The 22,932-nt window shown below is 32.2% G+C and overlaps 1 long non-coding RNA gene across 1 annotated transcript in view; it reads left to right on the plus strand.

Moving 5' to 3' along the window:
- Positions 1 to 22,932, plus strand: part of LOC118184815 (uncharacterized) — a 40,606-nt gene that overhangs the window by 3,606 nt on the left and 14,068 nt on the right. The window contains exons 3-7 of the long non-coding RNA XR_004757484.2: positions 5,087 to 5,120; positions 11,663 to 11,770; positions 16,118 to 16,170; positions 17,500 to 17,533; positions 20,559 to 20,586. This is a non-coding gene — a long non-coding RNA (uncharacterized LOC118184815). The remainder of the gene's footprint in view (positions 1 to 5,086; positions 5,121 to 11,662; positions 11,771 to 16,117; positions 16,171 to 17,499; positions 17,534 to 20,558; positions 20,587 to 22,932) is intronic.

Here is a 22,932-nt window from a genome sequence, read left to right on the forward strand (position 1 = left end):
ATATAAACAGAGATTTAAAAAAAAAAATTTAAGGTTTTGTTTAACCCGCAAGCACACGCACCGATCCGACGAACACGAAAACACGCGCCGGATATGTCATACCCGAATAAAAAAATTGTAAATAAAAATGTTCCGAAAAAATAATCGTTTTTTTAAAAGAAATTAAAATATAAAACCAAGTTAATACTTCATTTTAGACAAAACAGGAAACAATAAGGAGAGGAAAAATTATTTACTTAAAATTTTTTGAACATTGTTTACAAAATGAAGTCATATGTTCCATACATATACTTTTGCTACAATTTTCACAAATGAATCTAGTCTATCTTTTTTCTTGGAGCACTCTGTACACCTCTTGTAAGTCATTTTAGGTTTTTTTGGAGGGTGGTCCATTGTTAACATGTTCATCGGTGGTCAGCGTTTGTCCAGAATCAGGAACCACAGATGCTCGTCGTCGTTCATTTTTAACATTTTCTATTAGCTGCATTCCTAAGGCTTTGAGAAAAGTACTCATCCCGTTCACGAGTGAAATTTTCTCGTATTGAATCAACATAAATATTTGTATTGTCAACTACATGTTTTAGACATATCTTCATCGATAAGCAATAACAAGGAATCGGAAAATACGTGAAGGTGTTGAGACGACTTTAGAATACTTTGTATTCCCAGGGAGTTTAGTTATAATACTTTTGGCACCAATTCTAACATTATTCCGGAATTTATTTTTGTTCCATTTTACTCAATTTTTTCCAACATAAAACTCATTGCTACATTCCAGAATTTCATTTTCTGTTTCTGTATCTGAATCACTACTCTATATGGATGAATCATGATTACTAATTATATTCTTCGTCATCAACATCTTCCTCTTCTTCACTAAATGAATCCTCATCGGAAGAAACTGTTTCAAGGAGATTTTTCAATCTTTTCATCTCTTCATCGTAAGGAATATACGGCACCATGCTTACAGCTCAAGAAAAACTTATACTAAAAGCTTGAAAACGAGAAATGTAAAGTGACTCACTGAGAAATGCCAGTACACGCGCGGGTATGACATGCCTGAACAATGCTGGTCCTAAAAAACCGTTGCATTTGCCACCTCAGGAATTTCCCCCATTAAAGTATGTGACCTTGAACTCAGCTACACCAAGTTTTGTCCTTTTATGAAAGAATGGGTGAGAAATATACAACACGAAAAATGCACATGGGTATGACATACCCGCCGCGTGTGCTCGCGGGTTAAAAGGACTCTTGAATTTCAGTGTGGTTTATCAGCATAGGTTATCAATAGCGATGACCCATGTAGAATAGCATACTAGATGAATATACATTTACACTAACATGGAAATGTTGAGTATTTTACATATATTTGAAAGTGAAAAAGTGTGTAATGTAATTCTTTAAGGATATTTAATGTTTTTAATTAGCTGTATCACAAATTAAATGCATTTTTATTTAACTGAATCAGATTCAAAAGTAAAAAAGTAATATTTTTAAGAACTGCATCTATTCCTTTTAATCAGCTTAGTTTATTTATCAATAGCACACAGATTAAATTTGAAAGATAAATATCTTATATTTTTCCAAATGGCCAGAGACTTGAATGACTTCAACACAAAATCACATTTCAAGATCTGGCTGGTGAATGCAGACACATGTAGCCTTGCATTATCTTGTTCCGGCTTTTTGCACCAGAACTCAGTTCCATGTTTTTCTTTGATAGCAGCATCAACACAGCTAACATCTCGCTATACACCTTAATGTTGAGCATTTTACCTTTTTCCAGGTAGTCTTTGTATATAATACTACAGCAATCCCACCAGATACAAGGCATGATCTTTTCGTTAGTCAAATTGCACTTTGCGACACTGCTGGCAGGCTCACCGGTTGCAGACCAACACCCTTTTTGGCTTGTGTTGTTGAAGTAAATCAACTTTTGTGATGATCCACTTTAAGTGAGATCTGGTCCAGAACTTTGTCCCTACATTTATATTTGAGCAAATTAGTGCAGGCCCGAACACGTCTGTCCTTATGTCCTGGAGTCTGCTCATGCGGTAACCAGCGATTGAATTTGTATGTCAAGTTTATACGATGTATATTATGATTAGTGGACTTCTAACTCTAACTAAGACCATACTAACTAAGACTAACTTCTAACTCCTTAGTAAGCTCTCGAATGGTTGCATACTGATCTTCTTCCACCAGTTCTCGCAGGCAGGCCTCATCAATATCAGTAGGCCAGCCAGAGTGCTCTATAATTCTTGAATGTCATAGTCCTTGTTTTTGAACTTTTGGTACCAAACCTTCACTGTGTCATATGATACAACATTAGTACCTAAAGCTGTACACATGATTTGGTGACATTCTGTAGCTGACTTTTTATAAGAGAACTGGAAGTAAATGATGGTTCTATTCTAATTTCATGGTGGTTCCATTTCAGACATCTTGTATTTAATAATAATGGTATTTTTTTTTTACAAATTTCACAACGCAGTGTTCTAAAGCAAGTCTTTTTCTTTCAAATGCCAAAAGTTGTTTGACAAAATATAATTAAAAACGCTAACGCGAAATGTTTGCACAGATGATATTTACAGTGGCAGAAACTTTCGTTAAAAACCTATATTTTCTGTAGTGCTAGGGAAGAGGGCAATAAATGTGGTATGATTTTAACTGCAGATAGTCTTGAAGCCTCAGATGCTTGCAGCTTTGTGACAGACACATCGAAAGCCTATAAAATTGTTGCTACACTTCATTAATTGTTGTTGTCTTTTTGCTACATTCTTATTTATTCAAGTCTGTCATGTGATCTCAGATATCTTGCTGAATATCTGATTTCGTACTTCATAGCCTTTGTGCCCGGCATGCATTCTTAATTTTTTTATAACATATGTGTTACTCAAAAGGAAGCCAAGCGTCACTTTGACTATTTATTCAATACACTGTAAAGCATTCTCTTGGTAGGCTGTGACAAAACTAAAAATGACAAAATGCCTAGGTGATTTCCTTCACTTCACATTGGCACAATGTAAATTTTTATTGTAGTTTGTAAACTTAAAATTTCCAATTAAATTATCTTTTTTTTTTTTTTTTTTTGTTAAAGTTCAACTGTATCTACATATCTTTTGCAGGTACTATTCGGTTTTGAGGGCAGTAAAAAATCGACAAACTATTGTTGATGCCAATGTTGCCAAAACTAATTGCGGCAACCCTAACGCAAGAAAGGAATATAATAGTAAATAACTATTTAAGATTGATGTTTTAATTTAGATGAAAGGTTAATTTCATATAATACTTTTTGATTATTATAATTTATATGAAAAAGGCTAAACATGACTGAATGGAAGCATAAGAGTAAATAACTATTTCAGATCAATATTATAATTTATATAAAAATTGCTAAACATAACTGAAAGGATGACTGCATCGCTATTTCGCTACAGAGTTATCGCTAAAGCATACTTTCATCCCGTTGGTTGTTCAAACATAATTTTCTATAATGAATGATGCCTTTTCTTTGAAAAAATTATCGGTAAAGTGCAGAATCGCCCACTTATTTGTTTGCCACTTTTTACAAGGGTAAAAACAATTGGATTTTTGTCAATTTTCTTTTACTTAAGTGAAAATAGGTCGTTGTGTACATAGATAAAGTCAAGGGTGTGTGCAGTGCCATTTTTGTGCATTTCTGGGGTTTCTTTTTGAAGTGAAAATAGGTCGATATGTACATATATACCGAGTATGTGCAATTCTTATAAGTGTGTCAAGCAGTGGATGATTCTGTACTTTACCCAAAATTCTGTTGCAGACTTTTTGTCATGGGCAATTCCCAAATTGTTAAATCCATAGGATATCAAAAAAGAATTTAAAATCAAAAATGGATTTAAAAATTAAACTAGTATTTCAATGGCATCTTAAGAAATATAGAACTATATAAACTTATGCAATCTGAAATCAGTGTGTAGGCTAGATTTGGCGAGTTGTTAAATGGGTGCATGGGCTAGTTCTGGTGCTTTTGCACATACATTTTCGCTGCAATTTTTTTACGGTCCTCAAAACGGAATACAAGTCGTTAATCTGGACTCGTCGGGACTTCGGCGATTCTGGATTATCGATTTTTCCGGGTTATAGATCATCAGTTTAAATCTGGTAAGATGGCATGCAGAAATTATAAAATTAAAAATATGAAACCATAATTTATGAAATAAAGAACAATTATGATCTAAAGAGTATCAAAATTTACAAAAAAAAAAGCTTAATATTTATTTCTTTACTTTATTAAACACTTCTTTCAATGTAAGTCGTTTAAGTTGCTTTGTTTTATGTGCTAATACTTTCTCTTTAATTCTATATAAACAGACATAATTTCTTGTTCAGTTACAAAGTTCCGCTGTTCAAGTCCTGTAATTGCTGTGCCGAGAATACCGACTAACTTGTCAATCAAAATTTTTTTCGTTTTCACTAACCTCTCTGTCACTTTCTTCATGCCTTTATCCATGTTTTGCAGCAATTCCACTTTTTGTTTGATGGATATCGAAACATACTTTCGCTTTGTAGATCCTTTGGGAGCTCCAGCATGGGAAATTCTATTTGACATAATCGAAAGTTCAAGCTTACTTTTATAAAATTGCTCTAACAGTCTGCAAAAAATAATAAGCCAGATCCAATTCAAAGATTAAGGAACAACGCAATCTGCAGCATTAACTGAAATAGATAATTAGATAATTTTTGCTTATACCGTCCGTTATACATTAAACACGCATGTGTAAACGTATTATGTGCATACGCACACGAATATGCGTAGCAGTAAAGGTCTTACGCGCATGCGTCAACGCGATGCAGGAGCAGAATGTTTGTAGCTTTGAGGTCCGAATTATAGATCATTCCGGATTATGGGTGTCCGAATTAACGACTTTTGACTGTAGTACCCTTTTGCAAGATATGCAGTTTCTTATAAATTTTTTAATTTTTGTGTAAAATACCTATCTGCATTTTTGAGGGGTTTAGATGCTTATCTCATGTAATATTCTGTAATGACTAAGATGAATTTTTTTTTAATGTTCTTAAATTATTTCACTGTATTTTCTAATAGGCAGGAGACCCGTCCACGAAAGATGAAAAAGGTGGTAAGTATTCATGTTTTTTTTTTTTAAATCATATTCTAGAGTTAGTTATGAAATTAGTAAAACAGTTATCTCTTCTATAAAATGTTTTATATACATTTTGATTAATTATTTGTTACATTACATTTAATTAATAATTTGTTACATACAAACTTTGCATGTTATAGTGAGTTATCATATGTAATGCAAGTTATTTAGCTATAAATTAGCTATCAAACTGCTGAATTATTGTTCTTGATTCCAGACTGCGTTTGCATATATGTTTTGAGAATGCCCAGAAAATCATTTATGCCTGTATGTCTTGCTACTTTGAATTATAAAGTTATGCCCTTTATGTATGGGGGCAATATCTTCATTGCAGTATTGCCCACTTGTTATTTTACACAGAAATTCAAAATATCCAGACTGATCATGTCCATGCTTTCCTCTATACTTTATTCCCTGGAGCCTTTCAAGATGGCAACACTGCTCACCCCACTTTTAGGTTTGTTTTTTTCAAGCAGGATTTGGAGTGCATGGTTATGGAATAAGACATTGTATACAGTGCAGTTTAAAGAGTGAATTTTGAGAAAAGCAGACTTTACCTTTTGCCAATAGATGGCACTGCTTATTGCTGTAGAATTTTCACACCAGAATTATAGACGGCCAGCTTTATTGTTCAAGACTGATATAAAATTTTCTGCAAGCAAAGTTGAACCTAATGACCGAGGTAACCATAGTTACACTGCATTCTGGAAATAATGTAAGCTGCTTAAGCTATGAACACCATCTAAAATAGTAAAAAGTGGAAAAGAACTTTTGTAAGGTGGTCCATAAGCCTTTTTTAAGGTAGAAAGAAAAATACATTCGGTGATTTCTCCAAAGAGAGTTGAACCCAATAACCGAGTTAGTTAGTCAGCATTCTGAAAATAGTTAGTCAGCATAGTTACTCAGCATTCTGGAAATAACGTGAGCTGCTTTAGCTATGAACACCATCTAAAATACTGAAGAGTGGAAAAGAACTTTTATAAGGTGGTTCATAAGCCTTTTTTAAGGTACAAAAGGAAAAAACATTTGGTGACTGACTCAATTAACTCTTTCTGTGTTAGAGAAGAAAAGCCATTTTCATAGTAGATTTGGAGAGATAGTTACAGATGTGTGGTTTTATTGTCTATGGACAATCAGTGTTGTCCACTCGCTGATCATTTATGGACTTTACAGCCTTGTTAGCATGGTTAGTTAGAATCCGGGCACAGTGCAGTCTGCCTAGCAAATATGAATTCACTTTATAGCCAGAAATGGGCTGCACCTGAGAGAATGCCAGGAAAAAAAGAGGAAATAAGAAAACAAATGCCAAAAAATATTATAAAGAAAAAGAATGAAATAAAAGAAATAAAATGAAATAAAAGAAAGCACTAACAAATCACAGCCACATAACACACACACACCAAAAAAAAAAAAAAAAAGAAGGGAAGGAGTTCCCTAATAATTTCAGAGCAGTTTCTTAATTTGAGCACTAAAAAAATTAGTTCCCTAAATATTTAAGCCGATGGTGGTACAGCAATCAATTTCCATTTCTTCGAATCCATGTTCGAGTGCGAGAACAGATGGGGGTATTTATCAGCAAAAAAGGATTTAAATCAGGCGTCTCCAAACTTTTCAGCCTGTGGGCTGTTTTGGCTAATTCAGGAAGCTTCGGAGGGCCATGTTCCAGTTAATTCATCACACCATGAAGATGCAACTATGATGAAGAACATAGAAGTTTTTAAACAAGACCGTGAGATTCCTGTGATTGGCCTATGCCCTATGATCTTATGAAGAGCCTTGTGTTTTAGACTTTCATGCAGTTTCACCTAACATAAATTTCTTTAAGCTGTTTTTAAACATTTGCAAAAATATATTTTTGTCCCAGAATAGTGGAGATTTCTTCAGTTTAGTATGTACTTTACTTTTCAATCGATTTATTAGTACATTTTGTTTGCATTTTGATCAGGTGCAAAATTTCACTCATATTTCATATTTTGAACAAGTTTTGTGTGGAAAAAAAAAAATCTCCAAAATTAAAATAAATTACAACATATATAGAGCAAAAATTAAAATTTAAATAAAATCACTACCGAAAATTTCTGTGAACCAACTTAGAATACTCCTATGAAAGTAGGAAAGATAGGACATGAAATCTTTATTCTTGTAAAAAGTACAATGAGAATTTTTTAAATCGTGAAAAATTTTGGATTTCATATTTCAACGAAAATATACATTTTGACCGCTCTCGAATCCATTTGAATGATTCTTTTTTTCACAACATCTGTATGTGCGGACAGAATAAAGAAATCTTTTTCCCAAAATGGATTCAGAAGATATTTTTTTGTGACATCTGTATGTATGTATGCATGTAGCTGGTATAACTCAAAAATGAGGAACCTCAAAATGTTAAAAATTTGTACATGGGACTGCTATAACATGTAAATGTGCATTTCCCTTTTTGGTCGCAATCTGCCACATCAAAAGTATTTATATACCCACTCTGTTACCGGACCCCTGATTTAAATTACTGTTGAGCTAAAAACCCCTCTTTAGTGGTAGAAAAGAGGGGTAATTTTGAGTGTAACTTAATATTTTGGAGGAATATTTTTTGGCAATGTAGTCATAAATATGTATTTGATGGGTGAACCTTTGAATTCTTCCCTAGTTTTCAATATAAATGGCAGCTACTCAAGTTTCAAGCATGAGGTTAGGCCTCGAATTGAAACATAAACATTTAGTTTGTATACAAAATTCTTTAGCCAGAGATTTTCACATTTTTTTTTACAAACAAAACAGCACTGTTAATTAGCATAAAATAATGATAACATATTCAAATTATATTTAAGAAATAACATTAAACTAAAACCTTTTTATTTTTTCCTGCTCTATTTTAAAGTTACGATTTCTTTCCATTTTTGTGACTTCGGAATATTTTGATTTTGGAAAATAAATAAAGTATTAAATGCTGTAAATACAAAGCACAGTTTCTGAAACTTTTTTATATAACAAAATCAAAAAAGCTATTGTAATTATTTTTTAATTAATTTCATTTTCCTTTTATATTTTTCACGATAAAGAGTTTTTCCCATGTAATTAATTATGTTGGAATATTTAAATGTATATCAATTTTCTCTTGAGAATTCACTTTACACTTTTTATTTCTGAACTTTAGGAAAAAATAAACCTTAAAGGATCATTGTACTTTTTATTGAATGATTAATCTGAATATCTTTTTCAATCCCCTCTTAGAAAACTAATCATATTACTAACAATAATGCTTAATATTTATAAATGTTAAATTTAATTATGCTCGTCCTCTCTCTCATTTTATTGAATACTTATATCTTAATTCAGTTTGATATAAACTGTAGCGAAATTTTAATGAATGTTATAGAATTCTGTGCTTTAAATTTTCTTTTCTGTCATAATGAGTTATTCTTATTTATAAAAGTTAAATGTCAATTTTGATTTTGATATTTTTAATCCAAAGGGCTATTCATTTCAAAACAGCATTTTGTTTGTTTCACTTTCTGTGTTAGTTCACTTTTCAAACTGTAATTTTTCGCCAAATATTACTGCCATGTATTATATTTAAAAAAACTGGATAATGAAGCATCTACATGAATGTATGGAAGTTTCTCTCATTGTGAAAAAGTAACAGTAGCTAGAGGCATCAAATTTTGAATAACATAGTCCTCCAACCGAGAGGGACACTTGGAAACCCATCTTGGAATTTTGAATTTGTTTTATTATCTATTACATGTATTGTAGAACTTTTAACAAACTCGATGATTTCAAAGTGAGCATTGGCAACAAAATATGAGAAAAAACATATTTATCTCCAGCACGTGACACTGTATTTTGGAAATTCTAAAGATATGATGTTTTTAAATATTTTTGTGATACTGCAGCCATATTAGGTGTGCTGAATTGGTATTCCATATTGGGTGTGCTGGATTGTTATATAAGGTATATTCTCTCTCCTTCCTGCATGCCTTCATGGTGTAATGTCACACTCGGCGTGTATTCGAGAGGTCCAGGTTCGTGTCCTGGTGACAGCATTGCTAATTTTTCATGTCTTCTGCTTTAAAATTACCTAATGACTCTACAATGGAAGTTTCACCTCCTTCTTTATATTTCATGATATAAACCCATATTCTTGCCCATAAAGTGCACTAAGCCTAAGCTAATGCCAGATGCAACTTTAGTCTCATGTCTGCGATAAAATTTGTATACAGTCAAAAGTCGTTAATCCGGACTCGTCGGGACTTCGGCGATTCCGGATTATCGATTTTTCCGGATTATAGATCATCAGTTTAAATCTCGTAAGATGGCATGCAGAAATTCTAAAATTAAAAATATGAAACCGTAATTTATGAAATAAAGAACAATTATGATCTAAAGGGTATCAAAATTTGCAAAAAGAAAAAGCTTAATATTTATTTGTTTACTTTATTAAACATTTCTTTCAATGTAAGTTGTTTAAGTTTTGCTTCGTTTCATGTGATAATACTTTCTCTTTAATTCTATTAAACAGACATAATTTCTTGTTCAGTTACAAAGTTCCGCCATTCAAGTCCTATAATTGCTGTGTCAAGAACACCGACTAATTTGTCAATCGAAATTTTTTTGTTTTCAATAACCTCTGTCACTTTTCTTCGCTATCGGAAGCAAATTATAATGACGAGGAACTTGTTTTAAATCATATCAAAGATGGAGCATATCGAGATGAAATACTACATTTGGTAAGGAATTATAAGCCAAATAAAATAAAAACATCTGCTCTGAAGATAAGGATAGTGCTGACAAATCAACTTCCAATTCATTAGGCGCCCGCCGCCGAGCAGCGTGAAATTGATAAACAGATTTCGGATTTCAAAACATACTTTCGCTTTAGATCCTTTACATATTAACAAATATATATCGGAAATTCTATTTGATATAATCGAAAGTTTAAGCTTACTTTTATAAAATTGCTCTTACAGTCTGCAAAAAATAATAAGCCGGATGCAATTCGAAAATTAAGGAACAACGCAATCATCAACATTAACTGAGATAGATAATTAGATAATTTTAGCTTATACGTCCATTATACATAAAATGCGCACGCGAAAACGTATTCTGCACTTGCGCACACTCATATGCGCAGTCGTAAAAGGTCTTACGCGCACGCGTGAACGCCTCTGCGCATGTGTCAACGTGGCGCATGCGCAGAAAGTTTTTAGTTTTGAGGTCCGGATTATAGATCATTCCGAATTATGGGTGTCCGAATTAACGACTTTTGACTGTATATTTATTTGGCCACTGAAGTTGGAAGGTATAGTAACAACAGCAGAATGCTGTTTTAGATTTAAAAGAAAATCGTTTTTGCTGATGTTAGTGTTTTTCAGCCATTCTTAAATGCATTTAATGTTTGCACAGGATGGAACATCTTTTGTATGCTCTCTGTAAAGTTTCACAATAATATGTAAAATTATATAAATTGCTTAAAACTTTGCTTCAACGGCTGTGTTCAATCTCTCTCTTTACACAGTCGAATTCATCTTGACTTATATTAGTTTTAAATTGGATAAAAATTCTTTGTAAAATCATAAAACTGTTCTGCAGCTTTTTTTTTTTTGGGGGGGGGGGACTGTTCTGTTCAGCTGATAATCTATGAGGGATGTAACCTTATCTAAAATTGTTTAAAGATGATGACTGTTCTTTATGCCCCTTTATCTGATCCCAGAGAATATAATATTGTAGAAAAAAATCTCAACATCTGCTTTTTTTTAGCAAATGTTTCAAATGGTTGTTTATGATTTTTTAAACATTTGTATTGAATTCATCTCAGTTATTACTTTTTTAAACACTTGGCCATATATGTGTCATAAGAAATGAAAAGAAAATATCAACATAGTTTTTCTTTTAGTTTTTGCCTTGGGGCATACATAGTAAATTTTAATTTGTAATTTTTTCCTCTTGAAAATATAAGATGAAATATCATTAATTATACTTTGCTTTTCAGAATTTTTTGCTTTTTGTATTCTTTTATGTTATTTATTGCTCATTTCACTGTTTTTAAGATATTGAAAAGTTTTGAGTGATTTTTTTAGGAAACCAAGTTCTTAACCTCCTTTATACCATTTGAATTCTTAAGATTTTGCATAGGGAAGTTGGTTAATTTATTTATTAGGATAATTAATGTTTGTATTAAGGGATATTGCTTATTTCATCCTAATTTTGTTATATGTAATAACGTTTTTTTTTTTTTTTTTTTTTTTTTTTTATGAAGTTGTTCTGCAGAGTAAAATTTTATGCAGTTTTTAAATTTAACGTTTGGTGTTTCCTTCAGCCATTTTTCCGGTACATTTAAAAGCCAGATGAAGGCTGGCAGTGAAGCTGCTAGTAATTCATAATAGCTTTTATATTTGATTCAAGCAGCTTCCAAAAATCAGAATGCTCCTATCCCATGACTTTTGACATCAGATTGTAAATGTAAGATATAAATGAATAGTGACTTTTTAAAGTTTTTAAACATATTTCTCTTATTGTTACAGGCAGAGGACCTTCTACCTCCACCTCCAATAGGGCCAATTAGAGTGTGTGTAGAATTGCCCATACTGCTAGGCATCCTTGGAGAAAACGATTTCCAGAGGGAGCACAAGGTATGCATAAAATTTTTACTTTTAAGATTCGTGTCAGCTTTAAGATTTGATTCATATCAATTGATACTATATGCCTTCTCAGAATGTATGTCATTATTAATTATTTATATTTTAAAAGTTATATATCACAGAAAATTGCATGTAAGTGTTTGGGTAGGATATGCAGACAGCAACTAAGCTGCTAAATGGTATTAAATCTTTTGGGAAATGAATGTTTACATAGACTGGGAAGTAATGTGTTGTTTGTTCATTGTATCTCCTTGCTGCTTCTGGTGCAGAATTCTAGGGTTATGTATGCACTGGGAGAAAGGATCACAGTATTTCTGCTAACTATACAATCGGATTATCTGTTTGGGCATTGTTCAAAAATGCAAGCATCCAGTATGAACTAATTAATCACACTTTGTGTATTGTTCAAAAGTGCAAGAACTAATATGTATGAACTAATCTGCTGTTGTCAATAATAACATATTGCCCAGCATAGGACAGCACTATGTCAGCATTGTGCCAAACTGGTAGTTCTTGCATCATAACGTTGGTATTTTGAGTATGACATCTAACAGATACCAGTGCCACTATGCTGGTGTCATCTGCAAAGCTTCAGGTACTGTAAGGTATTTCTCCCGCCTTGTTAGCGAGCTTTCGTGGTGTAGTAGTCTGTATGCTCAGCGCGTAATTGAGAGATCTGCGGTTCGATTCCCGGCGAAGGCATTGCATATTTTTCATCTTGCCTGCTTCCAATTTACCTAATGTCTCTACGGTAGTGCCCGAACTAAAAGGGTGGTGGATGATGATTTCTCCTTACCCAGGATTTGGCGATTGGTTCCCCTAAAAACCCCAGTCGCCCTTAAAAAGGGGAGTATGTAAGGTATTTCTCCCCGCCTTCTTAGCGTGCCTTTGTGGTGTAGTGGTCAGCACACTGAGCCGATATTTCATAGGTCCGTGGTTCGATTCCCGGCAAAGGTGTTGCTAATTTTTCATCTTTTCTGCTTCCGAAAATTACCTAATGTCTCTACAGTGCAAGCCAGTATTACTAAATTTGTGGTGTATTAATGAAACAATTAGCATTTTGTGGAAAGACACACACCATTCTATCAAGATTTCCATTTTCTAATTTTTAATAAAAAATTAAATAACTGGAGTAATGCCTGTGATAATCACAAAGCAGGAAGAGAATGCATTGAACAGTTGTCTGTTGTTTCAATTAAATTTGAAGATTCTGAAAGAAAAGAATATTTAATATGCTCAGATGAAGCTTTAGTGATGCATGAACATTGGGAATCATACAAAAAAAATTTCTTTTTAATAAAATGTTTAGTTTTCTTCCTATAAAATTATACCTTGTTTGTAAGTTAGCAGTTTATTTATGGAAAGATGAATGTAATGTTCAAACAATTACATATCCGCATTGGTAATAACATTAAGTGAATTTTTTTATATTTATTATATTCCTGTTTTCAGTGAATCTTTAATATTTATATATAATGCCCAATGGCATCATAGTTATATAATTTCTTGGCATTAGATAGACTCTCTATGCAGTTTGTATTATTGTATGACTGTTTTGTGGCATTAGGTAGATTGGCTCTGCAGTTTGTAATATTATACAACGTGCAGAGTCTGCCCATTACCATATTCTTACACTTATTAATAAATTGGTATCAGACTCTGAAAGCTGAATAACTCATAATATATGTAATACAAGTTTTAGGAAGACATGCTAATGGCTGAATAGATGAGCACACTAGCTGCTTAAAATGTTAAATCCCTGTGAATGAGATAGCTGCATGTTCACTCCCCCACAATTGTTAAAGTAATGCTTACAAAATTCTTCACGAAGGCATTTCTTTTTGTAAATGGATAGCACCTGCATGCATTACCTTAATTCATTGGTTTTTAGAGACATCTAAAGAAGTGAGCAGAACTTCACGGTTTGTGCCTACTACATAACCCTGCTATGCTGCACTCATGTCTTAGTTGGGCCAAAGAACATGTATCTTAAGAATGAGAGCTTTACCAAAGCAGGAGTGGCTGCATCAGACCGCAGAATGAAATATTATACTTCGAATTTACTTCACAAGGACTATCCATCCAGCCTTAATACATCCTTTTTTGTTGTGCATGCAAACCAGTGAATAGCTGTCAAAGCCGATCTACCCTTAATGCACTTTTGCGCATTCAAGAAATAGTAGCTGAGCTAGTAACAAAGGTCACATTTGTTAAGAGGTGAATTGTGGATATACAAGTTATGTGTGCTTTTAATGTGAAAATAAACTGTTGACTTGTTATTTTTTCTCCTTCCTTTATGAGTTTGGGGAAAAAGTGCTAATGGAATGATGATTGTACTAAATAAGGTTTTGTTGCTATACAAAAAAATGGTGTCGATTAGACGCAATATGGTATTTGTTATGAAGTATTGAGCAATGATGCTATGAGACATCTAGTCTGGAGCGACATTTGCTGACAAAACATAGCAGTTTAAAAGACAAGCTGAAGGAGTTTTGGCTTGCAAAATGTGGAAATTTGATATGTCTGAAATTGGTTTATACTGCATCCATTGTGCAGTCATCTGAAAAAGCACTTGGAAGCTTCATATGAGTTATCCCTACTTATTGCGAAGGCCAAGAAAAACCATGTTTTCATAAAAACTGACATCAGACCTTGCCTCTTGAAAGCAGATGCTATTGTTCTTAGACTAAAAGGTAAACAAAAGCTTTCACAAATATAAATTTCTGACAACTCTGTGAAATGTCACATTGATGATACGACAGAAGAAATAAAAAATCAGTTAGTGCAGGCCATGAAAGAGAAAAAAAAAAAAAAAAACTTTTTTGCAAAGTTAGACGAGAGTAGAGATACTGCAAAATGTTGTCAACCGTTAGTTTTCATTCAGTTCATATAAAATTAAACAATTAAAGATGAGATGCTGTTTTCTGCATAGTTAACGATTACTTCAAAAGCAGTTTATATAATGACAACAATTTCTGAATTCTTTTGCAAATATGAGTTCTCATGGCAGAAACTGATAGATACGCAGAGATGGCAATCGTTTAATGCTTGAATCTCGCTCAGCATTCGTACATATGGTCAGAGAAAAAAGCCTCAATGTTACAGCTATTGTGTTATACACTCGTCAAGCTTTTAGGAGCTAAGACATTTCCAAATGAACTCAACGATAACTGAAAATTATGCATCAAAACTGTCAATCATCAATTATGTTAAAAGGAGTGCTTTGAATACTCAACATTTTATGGCCCTTTTTGAAGATTTAGGAAAATACCGTTATTTCATGTGGAAGTATGCTGGTTCTCAAAAGGAAATATGTCAGCAAGATTATTTGAACTTTGGGATAAAGTGATTCAGTTTTTCGAAATTCAAAATCAAACTGAATTGTGTATGGAATTCCGAAAACCAAGTGTTCAAACTGTGTTGGCTTATCTATCAGGTATTTTCGATTCATTGAACTCATTGAACTTGAAATTACAAGGTGGAGATTCGAACATAATTTATCATCGGGATGCCATCACAGCTTATACTAGTAAGTTGCAACTCTGGGAATGTAAAACTCAAGCTTGCAATTATTCCTGCTTTCCCAAATTATTTGGAATCCTGGAAGAAAGATGGTTGGAGGAGGTTTTTTTAAGGATACTGATACTAAGGATAAAATATCAGCTGCCCAGCCAGTATAGTGGTTAGTGACCCTAACTGCCATAGTGGTGAGCCTGAGTTCGAATCCCGGAGAAGGCATGGTTGTAACTGTCTGTCCCTTCATAGCAGGCAACATTGGCCACCACATCCAGCCCTTGTAGTGACGTAAGGCCAAGATGATTTTTTATATCATTATATATTATGATATTTAGATGTTTTTTAAATCAGATTATGGATATATATATTTTTATTTTTTAAAACTATTCTTTTAATGTTATAAACACATTTTTAGTGGAATAGTTGATGTATCGTACATGATGTTGTAATGTAAATTATATATGCGTTCAGCACAGAAGCTTTCTTTATGCAGTAGATCCATAAACTTCTAAAGAAAGTAAATCTTTTTGATAGATAAGTCTGAATAAATTAATTATTTTTTTCCCATTGACTACTAGTAATAGCAATGAAAACTGCAAGTTTTTCTTTTTGTCCCCTCCTAGACATGCTTGTATTTTCTAATAAGAAATTTAGCATTGTTTTGTTCTTCCCATCTTTTTTTAGTCTTATTTGAGACGTTATACAAACACTGTTAATAAATTTAGATTTTCACTACCTCCTAATTGTGCATAGTTTTTCTCTCTGTTCTTGTCGTATGTTATGAGTGAAAATTTTGATACATTTGTTTTATCCCATTTTTAGCTTCTGTAGAAGAGGATGAAGAAGAAGAAGAAGAAATTGTAACGGAATGCTCAGTAAGTTTATTTATATCATTATTATGATAATTCAGATTTTAACGTTAGTAAAGTAGCTAAAATTAGAATAAGACATTGCTGTAAATTGCCTTTAACCAGAGGAGTAAAATCATGTTTTCTTACATTATTTGTTTCCCACATTAAGAGTGTGCTACATTTACATACTAAGTTAATTGTTCTTCATTACAATATTTTTAATTGAAAGTTAAATTCCTTGTTAACCAGTATAATTGAAGTATCAAATTTGGCTGGAAATCACCAAATTTGGAGACATTTGGGTCAAATCCTTGTATAACTTTAATTGGTATTGTAATTGAATAACTATCCTTGTAACCAAATCCAAACCTTATATTATTAATTATAAATATCGTAATGAATTCCAAATGCAGACATTTCAGTTTCATTGTCCAAACTATGTCAGTTTTAGACATCACTTTGCAAAGGGATTTGAAGCAATAGACTATTATTTTTAAAGAGTTTGACAGTAGCCATTAGGGTTTTAAATATAAAACATTTTTCTTCTAGTAAAACTCAAACTGAGGTTATTTTCTGAGTTATAGGATCTTATTTATATCCAAACAAAAATATATTTTAATAATAGCTTTATACTGTAGTTAGTTTAGATAATTTAACTCAGTATTCATTCAAATTAGTCATCCAATCTATAGAATATTGTCTAGGATAGAACATACATCTAGTCTGCAGAACTGGTGCTAGGTTTTTTACTACCAGTACAATCTCTGCAGTCTCTGCAGGATTTTGCTGTTCAGTTATTCTCTAAATTCCATAAAGTCTGTTGTTCCTAAATCCTACCACCTGGTGCACTCGTGGCTCTGAACTTGCATGCTTGAAACAGTTTTAACAACCCATAGTTAGTCTCTGTACCTACTAAACAACCATTGCTTATTTTTTCTTAAATATGATTGTTCACTCATTTGTTTGAAAATGTTATTGTCCTTCAGAAATAAATGATGCTGTTTAAAAGTTATTATATGCCTCGTTGTAGACCGTGGTTAGCTTTATGGTGTTACAAAATATGCTTATTTTTTTTTAACATTTTAACAACAAGCATTAACTTTTTTAAGTGTATTTTTGTTGTAAATTTTTTTGTAAAATAAAGTTTTTTCTAGAACTTTATATGTTTAAGGAAAAGCCCTATCTACGATTTTGAGTGTAGATATACGTTTGCTATAATTAATTATATTTTTTCTAGAATTTTATATTTTTGTGTAAAATTCATTTCTATATTTCCTTTCATGTGCTCCATACTATTGATTAAGATGGATTTTTTTAAATGTTCTTAAGTTATTTTACTGTATTTTGTAATAGGAGGGAGCATCTTCCTTGCAAATGGAGGAAGATGGTGAGTATTCACATTTTCTAGATTTTTTTTAAAATATATTCTGGATTTGATTGTAAAAGTCATTTTTTTTTTATTTTATAAAGTATTTTTTAAAGCATTCTTTTAGTACCATATACAAATTTTTTGTTGGATGGTTATGTAGTATTGTAATTTATGCAGCTGTTTAAGATAGAAGTTTCCATATACATAGAAGAGGGTGTAATACAAACAGCTGTGGAAAAAATTTATGTATGGCCATTTAATGCCGTGGAAATTTTGACTATGTGGACCTAGTGACCATTAAGAGGAAAGTGAAAATGTCAGTCTTTCAACAGGTGATATAGATGTTGCATGTACGCATTGTGCCCTCTGAGAGTTGCTGAAATGCGAGACCATGCAGAATTATATAAATGTGTGATTATTGGAGTGCTTTCAGTTAGTTATAAAAACAACAAAATATTTTGTACAGGGAGCATAATATTGGCCCTTATTGTAGCAGTGTATACAAAATGATAATATTTAAGTTTTCAAAAGATGACAGTGGCGAAAACAAAGCTGATTGATAATGATAGATAGATGCTGAAGGGCATAGCATCCCAAAAGCCAATCTACAGATAACGTTTGAAATGAACACTCACCTCCAGGACTCTATCAAAATTGTCTTAACGGAACTCCATATTTCTTGTAGAATGGCAATTTATAAACCATTGTGGATGTCGTATAATGCTTTCAAGCCTCATCATGAAGGCAGAGTACTACAGGGTTTGCTCATGTAAGCAGTGGCAACATAAATCAGTATTCATGATTCCAGACTATGGTTGCAATTAATGGTTTTGAGAATGCCCAGATAATTATTTATGCCTGCATGTCTTTTTGACTATGAAGTATGAAAGTGATGCCCTTTGCAGTCTTTTGAATGTAAACAAAGTATCTTGAGTGATCATTGCCATGCTTTCCTCTACACTTTATTCCCTGGTCAGCAACTTGCCTGTCAAGATGGCAACACTGTTCTCCCCACATTTAGGTTTTTTTATTCAAACAGAACTTGAAGTGCATGGTTATGAAATAGGACATTGTATCTGGACACTCTAATCCTTCAGTGTGAACATTAATCAACATTTGTGAGGCTATTTGGTGTTCAAATTTTGTGCTTGAAATTAGCCTCCAGTTATGCTTTCAAAATTGGATACTGTTTTACAGGAGGAATTGGCTTGATATTCCTTCAGATAGTGTGCAAAAGTATAATGCCTCCACTCTGAATTGTGTACAGTGTATTAAAGAGTGATCCAACCCCTAATAATAAATATTTTCTCCTATTTCACAGATGTTTTTATTATTTTGTACCCCATCTGATTTTATACTCCATCAGCTGCAATAATATATACAAGTAAATTCTTCAATGATAGTTATGAATACAAATATTTATGTTATTCAGAGGAACACAAAGTATTTATATATAAGCATAAGAAGCAGACGTCATAATAATAAGAAGCATAAGAAGCAGTAAAACACACAAAAAAACCATATTTATGTGTGGCTAAGATTTGAGTAGCTCCAAGGAGATCCCTGGAATTCTGGGAAGACTGACTATGAGAACAAGAACCTTCTTACATGTATGGTTCAGAGAAATAGCCGAGCATGGTCTGTTAGAGGAGACATGAAACTCGAGAAATTTCTGTGTTCAGAAAAATATTTCTAAATTTTAAAAATTTTGTTTCTTCTTTTTGTTTTTTAATCTTTAATTTTATTCAGTTCTTATTCATATTATTTTCCTGGATTAATTAAGAAGCGTGTGGGAAGTGCACATGGAACATAGATTGGGAACTGCTGCTGTAGAGCATAGAATTCGCTATCAAAATTCTGTTTATCGGAGTTTTATACAATGTAAGGTATATATTTCTAACATAGACGACAGCTTCGTTCTGGCCTTTTACAACATGAGGATTCCTTGTTTCTCTCCTCCAGGAGAGCTATAATATGTTTAGAATTGGTTTTTGCATGCCCCAGATCCTTGTTATTAAGAAAGTCTTTGTCACTTATAAAGCACGCTTCAAATGGCATATAATAACACCCATATTATGTGGAGAAAGACGTCATAATAATATCAATTATACATTCTTCAGTTAGTCTTTAAAAATGTCAACTTTTGATTTCACTTTTACCTTTCCATTATAAAATTAACAAATCGTATTTATATCTAATTCTTTAAAGCAGCAGTTGTCATTCTTTTAAAGAAAACTCTTAGCATGTTCGAACAGTGTTTACTTTTGTTTACAAAACTTTGATTTTTTACATGTGGCCAATTGCTGTTGGCCTCTGTATTTGCATACAAATGTTTTAAGTAGGAAAATAAGTCTTTTTAGTCCAAAGGGGCCCCTGAGGAAATATTGTTTTCATTTTGCGTTGAATCACCCTGAATGTCTGTTTCACTCTTCAAACTTTTGGCACCTAATATTATCACCTGTATTATATTTGAAGAAATTAAATAATGAAGAAGCTGCACAAATGTATGTATGTTTCTCGCATTGTGATAAAACAACAGTACTTAGAGCCATCCAATTTTGAATGACGTAATCCTACTGCGAATATGGGCATCTGAAATCCCAAATTTGAAATTTGTTTTATTATTGATTTCATATTTTGTAAAACTTTAATGAATTTTGATTAACAAACTCAATGATTTCAAAGCAAGCAATGGTAACACTCTACAGGAGGGGGTAAAAAACTTTTTATCTCCAGCGCCTGAGACTGTGTATCAGAAATTCTCAAGATATGCTCAATTTAAAGTTATTTTGCAATATTGCTCTTGAACTGAATTTTGTGGTTTAAGTGCGAAGAACATGATATTTAATAAATAAAGGTAACAACTGAAATGTTAAAAAAAAAGAGCCCCTTTGGTCATAATTTAAAATCTGAAACCTTTCAATCTTTTTTTTAAACTCAAAATCAGTATATATCTTTAATTGAATTGCTGATAATAAATTAATTCTCTCTCTCTCTCTCTCTCTTTTTTTTTTTTTTTTTTTTTTTTGTTTGTTTGTTTCAGTGAGAAGGAAGCGGAGTGAAGGAACAAGGTTTGTATAATTATAATTAAATTTTTCTAAGAAATGATCCATTTGATTTTCAGTGGATGTTGTCATCTGAGAGCAGTGGTCTGAAACATAAATTGAATGTGTGCTGAATGTACGCTCAAAAAGCAGCTGAGGGATGGCATATTTCTTTAAAAAAGTTAAAAGGCTTCTTTAACAGAATAAAATTCTAAAACCAACCTTTAAATTTTATTTGGTAATTATTTATCAAACATAAGTAAATAGTAATGATAATAATGCAAATTTATATACAGTCCTTGTGGGTTCTTAAAAGTCCTTAAGTTTTTTTGGAATAGATTTTTGGTCCTTAAAAGTCCTTAATTTCGCCCAAAATCGGTAGAATGTCCTTAATTTCTAAAAAGGTCTTTAATCATGTGAAATTTCTGTTTGTTTTTACAACTGCCATTTTGAGTGTGAATTAGCATTTTGGAGGTATATTTTTGGCGATTCACTGATAAATATGGTTATCTTTTGAATGGGTTATAATTTGTTCCTATTTCTAATATAAAGGTAGGATACTCTAGTTTCTGAGCAAGAAGGGAAACATAAGCATTTTGAAATTATTTCACTTTTCTAATGAAGAGATCTTAAACAACTTTTCGCTTTTGGAGATGTGAATCCTTTTATTGAACTGCTCTAAATTTGGCGACTTATCAACATTTTGGTGATTTTTAAGATCAGTTTCTGAAGTAAATTTTTAATTCCATGATCTGGGAATTTTTCTACCATAACATTGTAACAGCTGTCATATTATAAAGTTCCATTTTGGCCGCATATTATACAGTATTTTGAATTTGAAAAATGAATAAGGTATAACTCTATAAAGCACAGTTTCCGAAACAGTTCATAGCAAAAGCAGCTGTTTAATTAAACAAAATGTCTTTTTGATTTTTTCTATGATAAGAGTTTTTTTCATGTAATTGCCTCAGAATATGCATTAGTTTTCTCTTAAAATTAATTTTACACTTTTTCCCTCTATCTCTTTTTTTTTTTTTTTTTTCAAAATATTTGTGGTTTTTTGCTGTTACAGAATTGGCAGGGGTAATTTTTCTTTCAGATTTTAGACATTGCAAATTGGAAAGTTTAAAAGGATTTCAAGGCAAGATTTATAGACCCACGATTCTAGAAGATTCCAGAAAATGTGACAAAATGAAAAATATCTTCATGATATTAACTCATAACAGATGTATACTACAGAAAGTTTGCGATGGATTTCTTGCTTTTTGGAGAACGTCTGGAAGAACAATAAAAGCATAATATTCCAATCTTTTACTTCTGATACTAGAATCTTTTTCTTAACATGTTTATTTTCCATTTTTTTTTTCTTTATTCCCATTTGCTCATAGGTCCTTAATTTTTTTTCATAAATGGTCCTTAAAAGTACTTCTTTTTCGTGTGCAGAAATGTGTACAAACCCTGTATAAAGTTTAGGTAGCTTATGCTATTGGCAATATATGATGAAATTGGCTACTAAAGACATATTCTGCTAAATTTTGCTTTACTTCTATCCTGTGCTGTCGAAGTTTAGTCTGAATTATATTACTTTAGTTATTCATCGATTGGGACATTCTTATCGCAGTGAAAAACTTCTGTGATGTCATCTTCAATTATTATCACTTCTTCACAAATTTTTGTTTGCGATATCTGGATACCTTCAAATTCATGACACTTATCATAAAGCTTAGTTATTATTTGCTATACACTATTGGCAATGTATCATGAGCATGGTGATTAAAGAGTTGCTCTTCTGCTAAATTTTTTCTTGCTTCTATCACATGCTGACAAAGTTAAGCCTGAATTATATTAGTTTAGTTACTTATTTACTTACATCTATTTCCCACACATGATTTATCTTAGTTCTGAACAAATATCTAGGGTAGACACTAGATATTTTGGTACTTGCATCTTAAGTCAACCACCTCTGTGCTGTCTGGTGATTTTTTATAGATTAAAATGGTGGAAGTTATTGATTGAGTCTAGTTGGTGGTTTTCATGTCATTTTTTGAAAAGTTTCCCAAACTATCAATATTTACATTAAGTTGGTAAACATTAAATAACATCGGTTCAACTGATAGATAATGTCATTATCAACATATGAAAAGAAAGCATACTTTAGCAGTTTAAAATGCAAATTTTAATTATTAAACAAGGATTACATGATACATTTAAAAAAAATTAAATACCTGCATTCTTATTCAAATCTTTCTGTAATTTTTTGGCACTATTCTTTTCCTGAAGTACACAGCAATCTGTTTTCACCCAAAAACATCAGAGAATTGTGGAGACTTGGCATCATACAGCTGTTGGAAACAGTGGTTATCTTGCATTATT

This window comes from Stegodyphus dumicola, chromosome 8, assembly GCF_044657685.1.
Source record: "Stegodyphus dumicola isolate Sdum_Otavi_A_Nest chromosome 8, ASM4465768v1".
In the NCBI taxonomy this organism is placed as follows: Eukaryota; Metazoa; Arthropoda; class Arachnida; order Araneae; family Eresidae; genus Stegodyphus; species Stegodyphus dumicola.